The sequence below is a fragment of the Leptopilina heterotoma genome, unplaced genomic scaffold (genome assembly GCF_015476425.1).
Source record: "Leptopilina heterotoma isolate Lh14 unplaced genomic scaffold, ASM1547642v1 Lhet_114, whole genome shotgun sequence".
NCBI classification, from domain to species: Eukaryota; Metazoa; Arthropoda; class Insecta; order Hymenoptera; family Figitidae; genus Leptopilina; species Leptopilina heterotoma.
The window spans coordinates 4718022-4741183 of NW_025110833.1; the positions used below are offsets into that span (position 1 = coordinate 4718022).

Consider the following 23162-nt stretch of genomic DNA (forward strand, 5'->3'; position numbering starts at 1 on the left):
AACCTATAAAGAATTTTAAGAATAGAAAAAGTTTCGCGGTTCGAAACTAAATTAATAATTATGAGAATTATGCATAATTTTGGAAAATAATATTCCTCCCTTTCTCGACAGAGAGAAAAGAGACTCTCGCCTCTAAGAAAAGCTCTCGAAAGTTGAACTGCTTCTATGTTGCGATTCATGAAACTTGATAGTAATTTTCTCAGATGTAATAAGTCAGCAAATAATTATATGATCTTCCAACCAATAGCGTTATATCTAACGCGCGTAGTCCATGGAAATTATATTTCCCCAAGCAAGTTCCTTCCAAGTTCGGAGGGAAACTTAACAACGAAATTGCGGAACTCGATTGTGCAACGACGGAAAGCGCTTCTCTCAATGTAAGGCAGATAGGAGAGGAGAAAACCCTCTCTCTCTCTCTTACAGTTTATCTACAAGAAATCGGAGTGGGTTTTGAAAGCCTCACCAAGTTTCCGACTTGCATCCTTTAATAATAATAATACTAAGTGTAACCAAACCCTTTCTTTTGTTTTCAACTCCACGATAAATTTTTTTATTACCTTTAGTAGTTATTTATTATTTTATTTTCATATTTCTAAACTTAATTCGACTCTAGACAGGGAAAAAAGTTTTCCATTTACAACCTTCTTCACACGAAAATAAAACTTTTTTTAGTCGAAAGTTTTCAAGCCTATAAAAAAATTTTTTTTTTTCTCCAAATATTAATATTTACTATAAATTCTCTCTTCGATATTTTTTTCTCGTCACCATCGATGCAAAATAATTTTATTTCCTCACAATATAATTGTCATAAATTGTTAGAACACGAGATTTTTTTTTCTTTTTCGCGCGCTAGTAAAAGTTGAAAAACCAGCTTGTTCTCATCATCCTGAAAGTCTAAAGCTGCGCTCTATTCAAGACATTGAATTACTTCTGCTTGTAAAAACTCTATGAATATTTAATAAAGATGGTAGACTAAGTTACAATCACTTAGTCGTTTCTCAACTCTGGTCGTGCGCACCTGAATCTTTTAATTATTCCTCGGGCAGCGCCTTGCCCTGACTATAGTTGACCGTAGGAGGAAAAGAGTGAGCAGGGGGATCAAAAACTTTTTTTTTTCACCAAAGAATCCCATCTTTCAAAAGTCCACTGTGGGATAAATTTATTGCACACCAAACCAAACTCGAGAACTTTTGTTTAATATTGTTTTAGTTATAAAAACGATATTTTAAAATGACATATTGTTTCGTCTCATGATATATACCATATTTTGAGAAATGAAAAAGTGGATTATATTTTCATTTATTAAATAGAAAATTAATTATATTTATATAATTAAAAATTGTATTTATAACTTTTATATAATAATTTTAATTTATATTTATAATTTTTATATATAATAATTAAAATTTATATTTATGAAATTGAAAATTATATTTATATAATTAAATATTATTTTAATTCATTGAATATTAATGTTTATTTCCTTTTTTGTTTCAGGTGAGTTCAGTAAACGTACAAATGGGGGGAACTATTCAATAATTTACAAAATGGAAACTGTAAGTAAAATGGAAAATTATGGTACTTTGATTTTGCAGAAATTTCATAAATGTTTAATTATAATTCTTTTTGATAGATTTCCCAAAGTGAAAATTTTTATTACCTAATTTCTGTTCTTTTGTTCTTTGTTTTCTTTTTTTGTTTTTCTCTTCTTTCTTTCGCTTTTTATAACATTCTAAACACTTAACAATTTAAAACAAAAATAAACCTCGAATTTAAAAGAAAGTGTAAATTCTTTTTTTACAGAAAAAAAAATTTAAAAAAGTTAAAATCTAAATATAGAAAATTAATCAGTAAGAGAAAATCTGCCAAAGAAAATATTTCCAAACCATTTACAAAAAAGTAGTAAAAAAGTAGTTTGAAATTGTTTTTAAAAGAAAGAGATTCGAAATCGTTTTGAAAGGACTTCAAAGAATTTAAAAAAAGGGTAAAAACTTTTTTTTACGGTAAAAAATTTAAAATAGTTAAAATTTAAAAATAGAAAGTTCACTAAGAGGAAATCTACCAAAGAAAATATTTTCAAACCATTTACAAAAAAATAGTCTAAAATCATTTTTTAAGAGAAAAAAGATTCGAAATCGTTTTCAAGAGAAAGAAATTAGAAATCCTTTTTAAAGGAAAATATTTTTTTTCACCTTTTTTTTGTCTCTCCTAGAGAATAATTTTATGACTCCAAGTTTTGAGTCGCGAGCAAATGTCGCCGGGTGAATGATTACAGATAACTTATTTTTTTTCATTTCTCCGGTAGAATTCCATTAATCGTAGTCTTCATTACGAATAATTATATTCAGCAAGGATCAGTTTAGTGAGTCGCGTCTTCATTTTTAAACTCGTCGCGTAATGCAAACTTTCTGACCTAATAAGATATTCCTGCAGGTATAAGATATTTGTTTCCGGTACTTTCAGTAGATTTATGTAAATCTTTAGTAGTAGTAGAGAGAGTGAGAGAGAGAGAGAGAGAGAGAGAGAGAGAGAGAGAGAGAGAGAGAGAGAGAGAGAGAGAGAGAGAGAAAATTGCAGTAAAAAATAAGAGAAAATTTTTTTTCTCTATATTAGAAAGAGAAAGAGAAATCTCGTGACAAACTATGATAATTTCAAACGATCATGCAAATTGTGAATAATTTATATTGCATGTACGTTACATGATTGTTTTACTAATGAAATGTTTTGTTTTGATTAAGCAAATATATCATATGGTTCATCCAATTATTCCATCGGCATGGGCAATTTTTTTTAGAATTATCTTTATCACACGAATATTTATTTTTAGAATTTTTATTTATAGTTATTTTATTCAAATAAAAAAAACTGATAAATATTTTTATAAATGGGCATAAATTTTCTTCATACTTTCGAGAATAATTTTTTTTTTTATCTAGAAAAAATGTTTATTCAAATAAAGGTATTTAGGAGAAAAATATTTATTTTAATGAAAATTTGAAGAAAAAATGTATTTATTTAAATAAATACCTCTAAATATTTAGAAGAACTTAATATTTAAATTAAAAATTAAAATATTTAAAATTAAAAATTTTAATTAAAGCAGTATAAAATATTAAATTTTTTAGATAAATTTTTTACCTTATGGTTTAAATTAATTTTCATATCCTCCCCTTCACAGTCTGTAATGAATCTCAATCATTCAAGACCCTTAGTAAAAATAAATTTGAAAACACAGCGCACGGAGCATTAAACATTTTCAGACGGTTTTGCTACTTTAAATAATCTTGTTTCTAAAAGAAGGGGAAAAAGCAGCGCAGTTCCAGTGGTTTCTTTCAAATTCCCGAATGACGGCAACATAAATCTGCGAAACCAAGTCGGCGTATATAGGAAATAAAAGTCAACGCTATGCATAGTTACTTGCGTCTTTTTTTTCTCTCTCTTCTCTTTTTTTTTCCTTTTTCTCTCTTTTTCACTGAATGAACGTAATTCATATCTTTAACCGGCCTTTAGCAGAATAAAACATGACTACGAAGACGACGACGACGACGCCATTGCCATGGGAAAGGAAAGCAGCTTAAGGGGAGCTTTACATGACGCTTTTTACTCATCGTGTCCCGCGGTGTATTTCGCGAGAAAACCGTATGTATATGTTAAGTGAAAGCGGCTCTCACCCTGTCGCGTCGTGTCAGACTTTACAATATGAACGCAAAACACCAAGAGAGTAGTGAACTTCCAAGTTTCCACGAATTCACAAGTTAAGATTGTCTAAAGTGTAGTTTATTAGGAAACTAGGAACGATGGTAATGGTGAAGAGGAGGGGGAAGGGAGGGGGGGGTAACATCCACCCTTTTCCTGTTCCCTGCCCATTCTACAGTTAGTTTACCATAATGCACCACAAAGCTCAAAGTACGGATAGTAGTTTCGGTGCAAGGCCTTGTTATAAACAAGTTGAAACCATACAGTTGCTAGATTAAAGTCAAACATGTATAGGTACATTCCCTCTCTTGCTCTCTCTCCCTCTCCTATTCTCACTTATCCCCCTCTCTCTCTTACTCTTTCTTACCCCCCCCCCCCTCTCTAAATTACAGCTAAATTCTGTTCTAATCTCCACTAGACAAATAAATTTCATTTTTTCTCCTATTTTTTCCAATAGCAACATTACTTATTGCACTTACCGTCCAGCTGACAAAGGAAAATACAAAAAATACGTTTTCATAGTTTTTACTGTAAAAAATTGACGTTAAATTCCAAAATAAGACTTTCGTTTGAATTACCTTGCACTTACCGTCGATAATTGCGGTAAATAACTCTGCTTTGTAGACACTTACCGTCGCCTATCGGTACTCGTCATTTTGTTTAAAATACAACCAGCAATGTTACCTATCAAACTACGAGCTAAATTTCGAATTTTTCATTAGAAGCACTTACCGTCGATTATTCTTCTTGTAGACACTTACAGTCGTTACTGGAACTTACCGCTAATTGCAAATGTAATTGACAACATGTTACCTATCAAACTACGAGCTCGAATTTTTCATTAGAAGCACTTACCGTCGATTACTCTTCTTGTAAATACTTACCGTCGTTACTGCAACTTACCGCTAATTGCAAATGTAATTGATGAATATATCTAGGTCTTTTTATTACAAGTTGATAATTATTAGCACTTACCGTTTAATAATAAGTTTAGTAATAAGTGCTACTTTTATTACTGGCAGCAATTTCAATTTTCAGTTTCAATGCGAAACTTCACTTACTGTACAGGTAACAATTAGAACTACAAAATTGTACGTTTTATAATTTTTACAGTAAAAAATTGCCGTTTAAGTTCCAAAATAAGATTTTAATTTGAATGATCACCTTGCACTTACCGCCGAAAATTGCAGTATGTGTCTTACCGACTTTTATCAGTACTCGTCATTTTGATTTTGAAATACAACTAACATAATAATTACCGATCGAACTACAAGCTAAATTTCGAATTTATCGTTAGAAGCACTTACCGTCCTGTTTAAAAAAGCCAACAGTAATTGCAAATATTGCCAATAATCGCAACTATGATTATTGACAGTAAGTGCAACTGGTAATACTTGCACTTACCGATAAAAGTGACCAACTGTTTAAATTCATGGTAACGATTATTACTATCGTTACTGGCACTTACCGTCGATTGCAATCATCACTATATTGAAGCAAATAATTGTAACTATTCTTATTAATAAAACTCCACTGCGAGTGTTATTATTTCCAGTGATTAAAAATATTTTCATTCACTGTAAGTGCAACTATTATTACCAGTTACAGCAGGGTAAGTGCACTTACCGTTAAAGCAAAAAATTGCAACTATTATTATTTCCAAACGTTACTTATTATTCGCAAATAATAAAAATTATAATTTCAAATCTTATTATTGACGGTAATTGCAAAAATTCTTACCAATTACAGTACGGTAAGTGCACTTACCGTTGAAGCGAACGATTACAACTATTATTATTTTTAAACGTAAGTCAAATTAATAATAATTGCAGTTATTATTATTCAGAAATAATAAAATTTAAAATTTTGAATCTTATTATTGCGACAGTAAGTGCAAATATTTTTACCAGTTACAGTACGGTAAGTGCACTTACTTTTAAAGCGAACGATTGCAAATATTATTATTTTCAAACGTTTCTGTAGTTATTATTATTCACAAATAAGAAAAATTATAATTGCAAATCTTATTATTGACAGTAAGTGCAAATATTCTTACCAGTTACAGTACGGTAAGTGCACTTACGGTTAAAGCGAACGATTGCAAATATTATTTTCAAACGTTTCTGTAGTTATTATTATTCACAAATAAGAAAAATTATAATTGCAAATCTTGTTATTGACAGTAAGTGCAAATATTCTTACCAGTTACAGTACGGTAAGTGCTTTTACCGTCAATAATAAAAAGACAGTTATAGTTAAAAGTTAGTTTAAATTAATCAATAATTATAAATATTCAAATTTTCGTTCTGTATTTACTGACACTTACCGTCAAGTATATCCCGATAAGTAACGATAAGTGCAACTCGACGGTAAGTGCAAATTCTGAATTATTAATTAATCATTAAAATTTTATTTTTAAAATTCTAAATTAATTAATTCACAACTGACAATCTATTCGAATTTCAATTCAAAAATTAAAATCTAAAATTTTCCATAAATTCGAATACAACATCGTATCAGAAACAAGATATTGTCACAAAAGCAAATTGACACCAAACGCACATTGTCCCTGTTATAATATAGATTAAAATCAAGGAACTTTTGCGGTTACATAATACAAAACCCAGACTATATAATATAATCTATAATGTATATATTAATAGTTATGGAGATCAGCGCGAGACAAAATTTTGTTGCAAGTTTTCAATATTAAAATTGAATAGGCTGGAGAATATGAGACACTCGTCTGCCATCGGAAATGTTAGTAGATTGGATATGTCCTTTCAAGAAGGAAACTTATCGACATTTCTGCCATCTGCGAAAGAGCCTTTCATTATGCCTGAGAGTAGCAAAAGAAGATAACGTGATCCTTTTGCTTTTAATCTCATATCCAATGAACTCTGTCCTCTTTATTGCAAGAGAAAAAAAAAGAGAGAGAGAAGAGAAGAAAGGAAAACGTCATCTTATTCATTTATTTACCTTTGACAGATTATTATTACCTTTTTTTTATTATTTATTTATTCATCTTTTATGTATTTCAAATTTTTTTTCATTATGTGATTTCCGTTTTAATCATTTTCATCTTAATAATTTCTTTTCTTTTTCTTTTTTTTTGCTGACATTTATCAGTAGTTTGATTTCTATTTTGCTTTATTAATTTTATCGATGGCCTTTTTTAGGATTGAGTAAATTATAAAAATAAAGTAATTAAATTATAGTTTAATTAATTTTAAAAATTGAATCGTTTGGATAAAATTAAATTTACATCTTTATTATTTAATTTACATTTTTGTTCTTAAATTTACATTTTTATTCTTTAATTTACTCTATACATTGTAAATAATTAAAAATAATTCTGTCCTTTCTTGATGTTTTATTAAATATCTAAATTAATATCATAATTAAATTCACATTCACTTTCTGTAATTACAATCAAGAGTGTGTAATTTTCTGTGAAATTTTGAGAAATTCAAACGGTCTATTGCAGACGTTTCTATATATATATATATATTGCAATTGAAGAAAATGCAATCGACTAATGAGAATGGTAGACGGGGAAAATAAATGAATGTGAGGACTTGCACGAAGCCGTTTCATTACAGCAGGTGCTACGGCCGAATGAAAGAGATGCATCGACCGTCGAGCGAATACTCTCTCTCTCTCTCTCTCTCTTTTTTTGAAAGCGGATTTTGTAGTGTAAAATTAGTCGCCACGCGACTACGTTCTTCGGCGCCAGATGACCATCCAATGCGATAATTCACGAAGGGAGTAACGGGCAGTTCCTTCGTAATTTGTGGGAGAGCACACGATGCGTGCTTGGAACTAGCGCCCATTTTTCAGTAACACGAGCCAAATTAACGCCGTAAACAATTTTGTCGACAAAACGAAATATGGATCTCTTTACGTGGAAAATGAGCCAACTTCAAATACTATCTATAGACTTGAAATTATTTATTTATATTTACGGGCAAATAATAATTTTAAAAATTTAGAAATTTATAACTTCACTTTAAGCCGATTAATATTAATGATTTAACATTTATATTAATTGTTAAAAACTCTCTTGAATCAATTTCTGATTATAAACAGTTCTTGAATTCGGAATATTTTGAGATTCAATATGGCGATGTTTTTTTCCACCTGCGAACGCCAAGGTCACCGCTAGATGGCAGTTCAGTGGACAAAACCATATTGCCACCTAGTGTTGACCTTGGCGTTCTCAAGTGGACAAAATTAAACCACCACTTTTATCCCTCAAATTGTTTAATTCCTAACTTTTTATAATTAAAAAATTGTTATCGTAAAAGAATTTAAATTTAAATAATTTAAATTGTTTTCTTTCGATACAATTTTTTATTTATAAATTTACTCTAAGGTGCGATAAAATTAAATTTAATAAAAAATATAACTTCTGATCTTATTTGAATATTATTCGTAAAAAAAAATTTCAGAACATAATTTATTTCGCTTTTTATTACGAAAAAAAATTTATAAATGCTTCTTGTTGATAAAAAATTATATTAAAATATTTTCTACATGAATGTAATAAAAAAAATACTCAAGGAAAGACAAAGAGAGACAGAAGGTTAAAAATAATATTTTATTAAATTTAGAAGAAAACTTTTATTTAAGCGAGTACAAAAATAAAATGCAAAAGAATACAATTGAAATGTGCCTGAAATTGCAATAAATGTTAATTTAACGAGCAGATTTCATTCTCAATTGACATAAAGGAAAACACAAATCCAAGCATTTTATGTATTTATATCCCCCTAAAGAATGCAAGAGACTACAAATAAATCCGTTAGAAAATCCTTTTTGAAAAGAATCGTGATATTTCATTTTTTTATTTCTTTTACACAGTATATGAAAAGAATGAAATTCATTCGGATATTGCGTTTCAAAATAAAAATGAAATTAAAAAATGTATTATGTTCACAATTTTTTTAATTGCATACTATTTTTTATAATTGTGTTTGTAAAATTTTGTATTAAATTGTTTTTATATATTTTTCAATTTACTAATTTTTATTTATTAATTTTTATTTATTTATTTTATTTAATTAAATTAATGTAATTATTTGTATAATTTTTTATATAATTAATTGTTTATCTATTTTTTTTTGTCTTTACTAACTAATTCATAATTTTGTAGGTAGTGACGTATCACGAATACGAGCAACCTTTTTGGACACCGAAGTCCTTCGTGAGAAATCGGAAGAAAAATGGGATTCGACAGAAGACCGAAAGTTGACGAATACTTGCCGGAAATTTACGAAACCTCATTACAGGCTTAGCTCTCATTAGATTAGGATGTTATTTGCAGTTACAAATATTTCTTGTATTAAGAATAAAAACAGTCTTTTTTTGCCTAATTATAGTAATTTTGAAAATAATTTAACCAGGGATGTTTGAACAATTTTTTTTTTAAATTGTAATTGTGTTTTTTGACGAGGAAAAAATTATTTCAAATGTATTTTTCAAGTGATTTAAGGATGAAAAGAAGAGGAAATACAAAGAAACGAATGGGGTAAGTAAAAAAAAATTATCATTATCAATACTTTCTAAACTTAAAAAAATGTTTTATTTCTAAAAATTATTTTTTTAACTGAATTTTATTTTAAGTAGTTTTTTTTTAAATATAATATTTCAATTAACTTCTTTATTCAATTAATTTTATTTTTTAACACATTGTCTAACTCTAAAATAATTGTAAAAAAAATAAAAATAGTAAAATTTTAATTAATTTCTGAATAGTATTTTTTTTATAAATTTTTAAACTTTAAGATAATTATTTTCATTATTTGTTTATTAAATTGAAATAATCTCCATTGTTTGGGACAATAGAAAAGGTCAACGACCAGGTAATAAATAACCAGTTGAAATATTCGGTAGAATATAATTGTGCCCCTGGATTTTATAACGGCCGCTGCGCGCGGTTTGGGAGGGTTTAGTACCAGTCAGGTAGCAGTGAGCAGGTAGTCCGTTCACTGCTACCTGACTAGTATTATCCCTTCCGGACCGCGCGTAGCGACCGTTATAAAATCCAGGGGCTCAATTTTGAAGTTAATAATTTTGAGTCGCTCATTTTTATTTCTTATTTCAGGAACTTCTCTTCAACATTCTACTTCGAAAACTTGGTGTCTGAAGAAAAATTATTTTTCTACTCAACATACAGTGTTAGTTCCGGGAGTGATTGAGTTTTTTGTAACAATTTTAAAATATTTATTTTTAATTTTTTTTAAATTCATTTTTCAAATTATTTTTCTTTCGAAAGTGATTGTGTTGTCCTAATGAGTGGATTTTTTTAATAATGTGTTTGGTAGAAAAAAGTGATATTATAATAATGTGTTAGTGAGTGTTAAAGTATATAAATGTGTGAATTTCTTTTTTTTCTGGAGAACATCGTGGGATAATCAACTGTGAATGAAGATTTGACTTTGGTAAATAGAGTAAACCGTGAGTTTTCCTAATCTTTATAATTAAACATTTTACTTCAGCATATGTTTCTAAAAATTGAGAATTAGTTTTTTTTATTTTTTCATTTATAATTTCTAAATTTGGTTTTTCTTTCTTTTAAATTTAATTTTAATATTATAAACTTAATGCTTATATTAAAATTCTTTTTTAAAATTCTTTTTTCCTTTTTTCAAATTTAATCTTAATAATATAATTTTTTAGTTTCTATTATTAAATATAATTTTAAATGAATAAAAATTAAACTTTATTTTTATATTATTTTAATTCTAATATACATAATTTTTAATTTTAACTTAAATTTAAAATCGTTATTTTATTATTGTGAAGTTTTAAATTTTAAATAATATTAAATGAATTATAAAGTAATAAATAAAGTTAAATAATATTATTTCGTTTATAATTCCTAATTTACTTTCTCTTTCTTTCAAATATAATCTTAATAATATAAACTTTGTACTTATATTAAAATTTAATTTTAAATTAAAACTTAACTTTATTAAAATTTCAATTTATTTCAATTACGAAAATTTTAATTAAAACGAAAGTTAATTTACACTGAAAAAATATGTAAAATACAAAATTTTTTTTGAAAAAATATTCAAATACAAAAATCATTTTAGATGATTTTGTTTGAAAATAAATTGAAATTTCATTTTTTCAATTTTTAGAAACAAGAAAAATTCATAATTGGTTTCATATTTCTGTCGACAAAAATATTAGTGCGTACTTTCGTCGTACCCTAAAAAAATTTTTAGGTTTTTTATAAATTTTTTTCAAAAAAAATTGTACTAAACCTTCTTGTATGTTTTGTCAATTTTTCATAATATATTTTACAAATTTTTTCCAATTTTCATGTTCAGACATTTAGTTATTTTTAATTTTGTAATTCATTTCTTTCTTCAATTCTTTTTTCAATTATTATATTTTCATTTCTTTATTAATTTCTTTATTTATTATCATTTTTTTTTATTTTGCACTATTATTTTAAAATTCATAATTTATTTTTCTATTTTTTTATTTTCATTCTATTTTCAAATTTGGAAATTTGTTTACATTTATTTAATATAATTAATATAATTTACTGAACATTGTATTTTTATTTTTTTGTACATTTAACGTTCTACAATCAATTAATTTGTTCAAGTATATTAAATAATTTTCTTTACGTACTTATTTTAATATTATTTTTCTTATTTTCTTACTTTAGATTTTACCTCATTTTACCTAATTACTTTTTTTTTACTATTTTCTGATTTGTTTTTTTAAAGTAATAAACAATTTATTTACTTGTTAATTTTTTATTTAAAATTATGAATTAAAAATTATTTAAAAATAAAAATTTTGATATTAACTTAAAAACGTAAAGTAAATTATTTTTATTATTTCCTTGATATTTGTGAATTATTATTTATTAGTTATTAAAATGAAGGAAAAAGATTTGTAAAATTATATATGAAAGGAGGAAAGGAGTTTTTTTTTGTTGGTACAATCTTTTAAAGTAAATATTAACATATTTTGATTTTTGACAATTTTATTTCATTTCTCAAAAAATACAATCCTTTCTTCTTTTAATCTTTTTTCATAAATTAACGGAAAACGACTGTTTAAAATAAAAATTAACATATTTCGATTTAGGAAAATTTTATTTCATCTCTTATAAAAGGCACATTTGCTTGTAACTCTTTTTCTTCTTTCTTCTTAAATGAACCAACATCATTTCTTTTCGAGGCAAAAGAGAGCTTCAGTCTTTAAAATATCTGCACAGAAATAAGAAAGTTTATTTTAGTAATCAATATAGCATTTAATGTTAATAAAAGGGCACGCACAAGGTATGTACTTTTATTTTTGTGAAGAAATTTAAGGAATAAGAATAATTGAAAAAAATAAATTTCATTTAAAAACTTAAATTTTTTTTCATTCCTCATTACTGTTATCTTTATATTTGAATCAATTAGAAGGAACAGTCATAATTATACATCATCATCGATTTCTATTGATGGAAATTGAAATTGATGCTTTATAATTATCACTAAAAATACTTTTGATTGATTTAAATAATCAAATTTTCCTCTTCTTTCAACTCTTTCCAATCTTCCTCCAACACTTTCCATCCTTAGTTCCTAAACCTCCCCTCCTTTTTTCTACTCTTTCCGATTTTTCTATCCCCTCCCTTTCCTACTCTTACAATAGAGAGTTAGTTCTCTGTTGGTGGAAGGAGTAGTAGGAAATGGAGGGGATAGGGAAAGAGAAAGTTAGCGACTTCTCTCTCTCCCTAGGGAGAAAAAGAAGTCGTTTCCCAAGTGGGAGAGTTTTACGACTTTCTCTTCCACTTGGGATAAATCTCCCACTTTGGAGAAAACAAAGTCGTCCTCGAGGAGAGAGTTTCCGACTTCGATCTCCTCGAGTAGGGAAGTTGGAAATGACCGAGTCTTTCCACTTCCCAGTAGAAGTCGAAGTCAAGGAGAGGAGAGGAGCACCACAACTTCTCTCCTTGAGAAAGAAAAATGGGGGGGTGTACGTCAATTTTTTTTTCATCTCTAGAGGTCTGTATTCACAGTGACCTTCTTACCCGTTCGACTTCTTCTGGAATTGAGAAAGTCGCCATCCCCTTTCTGAGGACGACTTCTGACTTTTCTCTCTTCCTACTCAAGGAGAGTGAAGTCGACAACTTCTCTCCTTGAGGACGACTTCGTTTCCCAGGTGGGGAGAGAAAGTCGTCACACTCTCCCCTGGGAAAGGTAAGGGGGAGGAGGTAATTCTCAAGTCCTTCACTAGGGAGTCTGTGAAGGACTGAGTTGGTGGAAAGACTTTCTTTTGGAAAGAAAGGCTTGTTGCAAGTCTTTTCCACCAAAAAGGAAGGGAGGGAGAACTGATGTCTGCTCTTCCATTGGTCAACAGAGACTAGCCGGTCCCCCAGGGAAAGATACGACACTTCATCTTCCTCCCAAAGAGCAACTTCTACTGGGGGGAAGAAGTTGCCCTACTCCCTAGAGAGTAAGAGAAGCGCGTTTTCCCTAGGGGAGACTGAGTCCCTCCAAAGGAGAGGTGACATCAGCTCTACTAGGTAGATAGAGAAGTCGGTCCCCCAGGGAAAGAAGACGACACTTTGCCTTATTCGCCAGAAGTAAAGCAATTTCTACTAATTTAGAAATTGACCCACTGCCCAGAGAATAAGTAAAGTGCGTTTTCCCTAGGGGAGACTTCAAAGACAGAGAGACAGAAAAAATAAGAAGAAAAAAGAAGGTAGAAAAAAAAGATAGATGAGAAACTTCCCACTACAACAGAATAAATGAAGTGCATTTTCCCAGAAGAGACAAAAAGATGGAAATAGGAGAAAACATGAAAAAAAATAAAAAGAAGAATATTGCACTTTAAATTCGAATCGGCGAAAATTTCCGATTGTTATTCAGTAGGCAAGGTTAAATTCCCTTATTTCTACTGAATATGTGAAGTGCGTTTTTACTACAAGGACAAAGATGGAAACAGAACAACAAATGAAAAAAGCAAAGAAAAATTAAATCTGAATCGGTGAAAATTTCCCAGATTTTAATTCAGTGGACGAAGTTTCTTTGATAAATCAGTGGAACTTCACTAAAATTCTCACTGGAATTCCACTAAGAATCATAGTTTTTACTGATCCTCAATGAAATTTCACTGATTTATCAAAGAAACCTCGTCCACTAAATTCTGGAAAATGTTCACCGATTCAGATTTAGAGTGTATTAAAACGTCTTGGGACATAATTTTATATATTCGAAATAGTTACTTTTGCAATTATTATCTTATCTTACTTCAGGATCAGTAATTACAAATAGCCAAAATTAATTAATATTTTGTTATTATTTAAAGTTTATCGTTGGTTGTAATTGTTTTTGTACTTCAATTTAATGCATTTTTTTCAAAAACGAATATTTATTTCATTTTAAATATTAATTTATGTATATTGATATTAATTTATTTATATATTTATTGGAAATTTTCAAATAAAATTTATCTTAAGTATTTTTCAATAATTAATTTTTATAAGTTTTAATTCTAATTTTTGAACTCTATTTTTATTAACTTTTTACTTATTGTTTGTTTTTAAATAAAAATCTGTTTTGAAATATTTATAAACTATTTTTCTAATGAATTTGATATTTTATTTTTTTTTAAATTTCATTTGACACACAATATATTTTCTAACAATGCTCAAAGTGGTTAAATGACTTGTTTACATTATTAGATTAACTTTTCTATTCAATTGTGAATTATTTGAGAAAAGTACAGTAACTTTGGCAATAGTTTTTAAAATATTCAGTAATTTTTCACTAATTTTATAATAAAAAAACTAATTGTTATTTTATTTATTAATGTAATTAAATTCACTTACTTGCTCTCTCAAAAGAAGTGTAATAAAAAAGTTGAATTATGTATATTGAAGATCTCTTTTTGATGAACGATGAAAATTGAATAGTTCTGAAGGTCTTAAGAGTGCAAATTAGCAGAAAGCGAAAAATAGAAACGAGAATGGGACAGAACCCATATAACATTTGAGTCATTGTTATTTGCTTATTTCAGGCTCAGTAATGATGTGAAATATAATCAAATTTTAGTGTAAATTAATTAGAATTTTTTATACCTTGTTATTATTTTGTCTTAGATTTCATTTAAAAGTTAACAAAGTAATTCTTTATGCTATTACTAAGTAGGGAGGCAACTTTGTATTTTTGTCAAGACAAAAATGTAAAATATGCAAATATTCAATATCAATCAATAAATGTTTATTGTAAGTAGCAGGAAAAGATTAATTTCTTCCTTTCCTAATAATTAAGAAGATATCTTTGTGAAAATCAAAATACTAAATATAAGAGAGTCAACAGTTATTAGTTTGCAAAAATGACATTCATTCGTGTCAACCGAATTCTTTCTATCTAATTAAGTACCCTTCAGGGTGTGTGATTCACCTAGATGAATCCAATACCCATCGTGGACCCTTCAGAGAGCATTGGTCTCAGGTGACTTCCCAAACGCCGTTTTCAAATATTTTTGTAACAAATGAGATAATTGACACCATGAACAACAGATTATACCATTACAAAAAGAACGCCAAATTCGGTTGCTTTAAACTAATCTTTAATGCTTACTAAGTCTACATTTTTGATCCGTAGCGGTAGAGATGGTTTCTCCAGAACAGATCCACGCTTTGCACAGTGCCAAGGTAGATCTCAACTGCCCAGGAGCTAATATCCTACGACTGCACGTCCAGAAAGCCCGCTGGAGAGATAAGTCTTAACCCATCCACATCCTCCCGATTTGTTTTCTCGGGTCTTAATTCTACACAATGATCGACTTTCTTAATGTCAATCGTGAATTGAATCTAAATAACTATGATTTTGTACTTATTTTGAAGTGAAATCTGTTGACTCACTTATTTGGTAAAGTAGTATAAATTTGAGTTTAATTTTTTTCCTTTGGCTATTCATTATGTTTCTTATTTTTGGCAAGTTAATTTGAGCTTTTCATTTTTTTGAAAGTTTTAGGTTTAGCACATTTTTGAAATACTTGCATACTTTACAGTAATGTCTGAGCCACTTATCAAAAGTAGTGTCGCAAGAACAGTCTTTCTTATGGGAAACGGGAGGCAGAAAACGTCAAACTTCTGACGAGACAAAACCGATTAATTCCCGCAAAGAAATTACTTTACCGATTGTCATTGATTTTTATAGTCTATTTTAACTGTACCGAAAAATTACGATCATTTCTTAGTAAACTCTTTTGCATTCTAAATATTTTATAAATTCTTAAATCTGAGAGTAAATTATTAAGTTTTTTATGAATTTTGTATTTTTATGTATTAAATTACAGGAACCAAGAGATTCGTTATTAAATTAAAATTCATGCTGAGTTCCCTGACTACCAGTTTAACGAGTATATTAGGAATGTTCATAAACTTTGTGTGACTGCTCAATTCATAACCAGTCAAGGATGTACCAACGGATGTTCATGAACTTTCGTCACGGTCTAATTCCAAACCCCTCGTTCTAACCAATTGACTCTTTTTACATCAATCGAATGTAAGATAAAAGTAATATAATTATTTTAAGAGAATGCTGTTGACTCACTCACTCACTATCTTCTCATAATATCCTTCAATTATACTTTCATGGAAAATACCCTACTAATATTAATCTACGATCATTATAGATTCTGAGATTGTTATTAATACATTTTTTAGAAACTTTGATTTTAAAATCTCATATTTGATATTAAATTAATTATTGATAAGATTAATTATACATTTCAATTAAAAGTTTACCATGTAGGATATCTAACTTATTTCCTTATTTATTGAACAAAGGAAGACGAAAGTTATCAGGCTGAATATATTTGAGGATAAAATTGATAACAAATTTTAGTAAGGTTAAGACTCAATTCAAATGGTTGAGTATAATTAATGGATGTTTCAATGCTTTCACCCTAAAAAGGTTCAGTATTGTTGTTGTTTCATTGTTATTGTCAAGACAAAAATGTAAAATATACACATACTTTATATCAATAAATATCCCATTTAAGTAATAAATAATTAAAAAAAATTATAAAAAAATTTTCTTATTTATGAAAATAATTGAATTGTTAAGAAAAAATTTATTTAACATTTGTAAACTTATTCAGGAAATAATTTATCAGGAAAAATTGTATAATAGTTATTCAAAAAATAAGTTGGTTAAAATGAAATTATTGACAGAAATAAAAAAAATTCAAGGTTTTCTATTAGAATTTGTGGTAATTTCATGATTTATAACGCAAACAAACAAGACAGCAAAATTAATTATTCATAATTTTTTCCAGCACTTTTAATAAAAATCTATGGTAATTTTTCTCAAAATTTTTATTCTATTTTTATAAACTTGATATTAGAATATCTCTTCTTAAATTTCAACATGTATTTTCTTATTCATTCCAATACGACTAATAACATAAGAATATCTTCCTTTACCTAATATGCATATATCATTTAAATATTAAAATACATACTGAGTTCCCTGACTACCAGTTTAACGAGCATATTGGGAATGTTCATAAACTTTGTGTGACAGCTCAATTCAAAGCCAGCTAAGGATGTACCAACGGATGTTCATGAGCTTGCGTCACGGTCTAATTCTAAACCCTTCATTCTAACCAATTGACTCTTTTTACATCAATCGAATGTAAGATAAAAGTAATATAATTATTTTAAGAGAATGCTGTTGACTCACTCACTATCTTCTCATAATATCCTTCAATTATACTTTCATGAAAAATACCCTAATAATATTAATCTATTATCATAATAAATTCTATAAGCTTGTTATAAGACATTTTTCAGAAACTTTGATTTTAAAATCTTATAGTTGATATTAAATTTATCATTGATAATATTAATTTTTAGGTAATATCACCCTCACACGAACGCTATCAGACAATCAAAATTTGGTAAAAGAGAAATTAAAAATTTATAATAAATCTAAACATCTGAAAATCACCTGAGTTCTAGTAGGGACTAAGCCCTACACCATCCTGAACAATAGAGAATTTTATATCAATTTTTAAGTAATAGCAGGTCCACTCGTACGCTATCAGACAATCAAAATTTAGTGAAAAAAATATTAAAAATTTATTTTTTTTAAATTTAATAATTCTAATCATCTAAAAATTACCTCACTTCTTGTAGGTACTGAGCCCTACACATTCCTAAAAAAATAGGATTTTATTTCAATTTTTAAGTAGTAGCACCCTCACCCAAACTCTAGCAGACAAACAAAATTTGGTGAAAAAAATATTAAAAATTTATTTCTTCAAAATTTAATAAATCTAATCATCTAAAAAAGTTTATTATTTTGAAAATCATTGAAAGTTTATAAAAAAATTTTCTTACTTATGAAAATAATTGACTTATTGGCAAGAAATTTATTAAAAATTTAAAAACTATTCATTACATAATTTAAAAATAGTAATTTTAAATTAGTTATTCAAGAAATAAGTTTGGGTAAAGAGAAATTATTGTCATAATTGAAATAAATTAAAGGTTTTTTTAATTAGAATTCGTGGTAATTTCGTGGTTTATGATGCAAACAAACAACACAGCAAAATTTATTATTCATAATTTTTTCCAGTACTTTTAATAAAAATCTATGACAATTTTTTACAATATTTTTTTATTATATTGCGTCCTCATAGAGGAAGTATTGTAATATCAAAATTTTTCGAAAATAAAATTATTTACTTAAAAAATGTAATTCCGTATGTGTGTGTGTAAATATCACATTTTCATAAATATCTCGAGATCGTGAAGAACTTTAGGGATGAATTTTTTTGAAATTGTATGTCTCACGTTCAGACATAAAATGAGAGTACTTTGGCATATATTAATAAAGTTTAACTATGTTTTTTTGGATTTTTAATTCTGCAAAAATCGGTTTTTGGCTATTACTTTAAAAAGTAAATAAAAGTAAATACTTTGCATTTTTGTCAATATACAAATATTCAATATCAATCAATAAATGTTAATTGTAAGTAACAGTAAAAGGCTAATTTCTTCCTTAACTTATAATAAAAAAGACATCTTTGTTAAAATATTAAATATAAGAGAGTCAACAGATATTAGTTTGCAAAAATGACATACATTCATGTCAACCGAATACTTTTTTTCCTATTAAGACCCTTCAGGGTATGTGATTCATGAATCCAATACCCATCGTGGACCCTTCAGAGAGCATTGGTCTCAGGTGACTTCCCAAACGCCGTTTTCAAATATTTTTGTAACAAATGAGATAATTGACACCATGAACAACAGATTATACCATTACAAAAAGAACGCCAAATTCGGTTGCTTTAAACTAATCTTTAATGCTTACTAAGTCTACATTTTTGATCGGTAGCGGTAGAGATGGTTTCTCCAGAACAGATCCACGCTTTGCACAGTGCCAAGGTAGATCTCAACTGCCCAGGAGCTAATATCCTACGACTGCACGTCCAGAAAGCCCGCTGGAGAGATAAGTCTTAACCCATCCACATCCTCCCGATTTGTTTTCTCGGGTCTTAATTCTACACAATGATCGACTTTCTTAATGTCAATCGTGAATTGAATCTAAATAACTATGATTTCGAAGTTATCTTATGGTGAAATCTGTTGACTCACTTATTTGGTAAAATAGTATATTTTTAAGTTTAATTTTTTATCTTTAATTATTCATGTTTCTTATTTTTTTTTAAAGTTAATTTGAGCTTTTCATTTTTTGGCAAGTTTTAGGTTTAGCACATTTTTGAGAAACTTGTATATTTTACAGTAATGTTTACGCTATTTATCAAAAGTAGTTTCGGACTAATACTCTATTTTTTTAACAACTATGAAACGAGCTGAGGAAAGGCTTCGGCACCAACTGTCGTCTTTCTTAAGGAAAACGGGTGGAAGAAAACGTCAAAATTCTGACGAGACAAAACCGATTGATTATCGCGAAGAAATTCGTTTACCGATTGTCATTGATTTTTATAGTCTATTTAATTGTACTGGAAAATTACTGTCATTTATCAATAAACTCTTTAGTGTTCTAAATATGTTATAAATTCTTAAACTTTAGAGTTAATTATTAAGTTTTTTATGCATTTTGTAATTTTATAAATTAAATTACAGGAATCAAGTGAGTCAAAAGATTCGTCATTAAATAATTCATGCTGAGTTCCCTGACTACCAGTTTAACGAGTATATTGGGAATGTTCATAAATTTTGTGTGACTGCTTAATTCATAGCCAGCTAAGAATGTACCAACGGATGTTCATGAGCTTGTGTCACGATCTAATTCCAAATCCATCGATCTAACCAATTGACTCTCTTTACATCAATCGAATATAAGCTAAAAGTAATCTAATTGTTTTAAGAGAATTCTTTTGACTCACTTTCTTCTCATAATATCCTTCAATTACTTTCATGGAAAATACCCTACTAATATTAATCTATTATCATAATAAATTCTATAAGCTTGTTATAAGACATTTTTCAGAAACTTTGATTTTAAAATCTCATAGTTGATATTAAATTTATCATTGATAATATTAATTTTTAGGTAATATCACCCTCACACGAACGCTATCAGACAATCAAAATTTGGTAAAAGAGCAATTAAAAATTTATTTTTTCAAAATTTAATAAATCTAATTATCTGAAAATTACCTGACTTCTAGTAGGGACTGAGCACTACACAATCCAAAAGAAAAGAGAATTTGATTTCAATTTTTAAGTCGTAGCACCCTCACCCAACGCTGAACAATAGAGGATTTTATTTTACTTTTAAAATATTAGCAGGTCTACCCGTACGCCATCAGGCAAATTAAATTTGGTGAAAAAAATATTAAAAATTTATATTTTTAATATTTAATAAATCTAATCATCTGAAAATCACCTGACTTTTAGTAGGGACCGAGCACTACACAATCCTGAAGAATAGAGAATTTTATTTTAATTTTTAAGTAATAGCACCCTCACCCTAACTATATCAAACAAACAGAATTCGGTGAAAAAAATATTAGAAATTTATTTTTTCAAATTTTAATAAATATAATCATCTGAAAATCACCTGAGTTCTAGTAGGGACTAATCCCTACACTATAAAGAATAGAGGATTTTATTTTACTTTTAAAATAATAGCAGATCCACCCGTACGCTATCAGGCAAAGTAAATTTGGTGAAAAAAATATTAAAAATTTATTTTATTTAAATTTAATAAATCTAATCATCTGAAAGTCACCTGACTTCTAGTAGGTACTAAGCCCCAAAAAATCCTGAACAAAAGAGTATTTTATTTTAATTGTATTTGAAATAATTGAAATTTTGTGGTGAGTTTTATTATTTATAAAAATAATTGAATTCCTAAAAAAAAGTTTATTATTTTGAAAATCATTGAAAGTTTATAAAAAAATTTTCTTATTTATGAAAATAATTGACTTAGTGGGAAGAAATTTATTAAAAATTTGTTAAACTATACATTACAGAATTTAAAAAGAATAAAATTTTCTTATTTATGAAAATAATTGACTTATTGGGAAGAAATTTATTAAAAATTTGTGAAACTATACATTACAGAATTTAAGAAGAATAATTTTAAATTAGTTATTGAAGAAATAAGTTGGTTAAAGAGAAATTATTGTCAGAATTGAAATAAATTAAAAGTTTTTTTATTCTAATTCCTGGTAATTTCATGGTTTATGATGCAAACAAACAACACAGCAAAATTCATTATTTATAATTTTTTCCAGTACTTTTAATAAAAATCAATGACAATTTTTTACAATATTTTTATTATATTGTGTCCTCATAGAGGAAGTTTTGTAATATCAAAATTTGTCGAGTTCGATTTTTTGACATATCTTTATGGTATTTGACCTCAGGAGTTCAATAATGATTTATTTAAAAAATGTAATTCCGTATGTGTGTGTAAATATCACAATTTCATAAATATCTCGAGATCATGTAGAACTTTAGGAATGGATTTTTTTTAAATTGTAGGTCTCACGTGCAAACATAAAATGAGAGTACTTTGGCGTAGATTAATAAAGTTTAACTATGTTTTTTTGGATTTTTAATTCTGCAAAAAACGGTTTTTGGTTATTACTTTAAAAAGTAAATATAAGTAAATACTTTGTATTTTTGTCAATATACAAATATTCAATATCAATCAATAAATGTTATTTGTAAGTAACAGTAAAAGGCTAATTTCTTCCTTAACTTATAATAAAAAAGACATCTTTGTCAAAATATTAAATATAAGAGAGTCAACAGATATTAGTTTGCAAAAATGACATACATTCATGTCAACCGAATACTTTTTTTCCTATTAAGACCCTTCAGGGTATGTGATTCATGAATCCAATACCCATCGTGGACCCTTCAGAGAGCATTGGTCTCAGGTGGTTTAATTAACGTCCGTCATCAGATATTGTTGTAAAAAATTATTTTTTATTTACCAACTTTATGTATTCTATTTGCTCTTTCCAGACGTTTAACAAAAAACCCGCTGGAGAGATAAGTCTTAACCCATCCACATCCTCCCGATTTGTTTTCTCGGGTCTTAATCCTGCTCAATGATCGACTTTCTTAATGTCAATCGTGAATTGAATCTAAATTACTCTGATTTCGAAGTTATCTTAAGGTGAAATCTGTTGACTCACTTATTTGGTAAAATAGTATAAATTTAAGTTTAATTTTTTATCTTTAATTATTCATGTTTCATATTTTTTTTTAAAGTTAATTTGAGATTTTCATTTTTTGGCAGGTTTCAGGTTTAGCACATTTTTGAGAAACTTGTATATTTAACAGTAATGTTTACGCTATTTATCAAAAGTAGTTTCGGACTAATACTCCATTTTCTTAACAATTATGAAACGAGCTGAGGAAAGGCTTCGGCACCGACTGTCTTTCTTAAGGAAAACGGGTGGCAGAAAACGTCAAAATTCTGACGAGACAAAACCGATTGATTATCGCGAAGAAATTCGTTTACCGATTGTCATTGATTTTTATAGTCTATTTAATTGTACTGGAAAATTACTGACATTTATCAATAAACTCTTTATCGTTCTAAATATTTTTTAAATTCTTAAACTTTAGAGTTAATTATTAAGTTTTTTATGCATTTTGTATTTTTATAAATTAAATTACAGGAATTAAGTGAGTCAAAAGATTTGTCATTAAATTAAAATTCATGCTGAGTTCCCTGACTACCAGTTTAACGAGTATATTGGGAATGTTCATAAACTTTGTGTGACTCGTTCTAACCAATTGACTTTTTTTACATCAATCTAATATATAATCTAAAAGTAATCTAATTTTTTTAAGAGAATACTCTTGACTCACTTTTTTCTCATAATATCCTTCAATTACTTTCATTGAAAATACCCTACTAATATTAATCTATTATCATAATAGATTATATAAGCTTTTTATAAAACATTTTTCATAAACTTTGACTTTAAAA

At 27.8% G+C, this 23162-nt stretch overlaps 1 protein-coding gene and 2 long non-coding RNA genes across 7 annotated transcripts in view; 2 read left to right on the forward strand and 1 right to left on the reverse strand.

Moving 5' to 3' along the window:
* LOC122507061 overlaps positions 1-9221 on the forward strand; it is a 137594-nt gene extending 128373 nt beyond the window's left edge. For both annotated transcript variants that reach the window (XR_006302080.1, XR_006302081.1), the window contains 2 exons: positions 1498-1556; positions 8852-9221. This is a non-coding gene — a long non-coding RNA (uncharacterized LOC122507061). The remainder of the gene's footprint in view (positions 1-1497; positions 1557-8851) is intronic.
* Positions 1-23162, forward strand: part of LOC122506987 (fasciclin-3) — a 545181-nt gene that overhangs the window by 446390 nt on the left and 75629 nt on the right. The gene's annotated exons all lie outside the window — the stretch shown is intronic.
* LOC122507053 overlaps positions 11791-23162 on the reverse strand; it is a 41795-nt gene continuing 30423 nt past the window's right edge. Inside the window, exon 9 of the long non-coding RNA XR_006302079.1 lies at positions 11791-11933. This is a non-coding gene — a long non-coding RNA (uncharacterized LOC122507053). The remainder of the gene's footprint in view (positions 11934-23162) is intronic.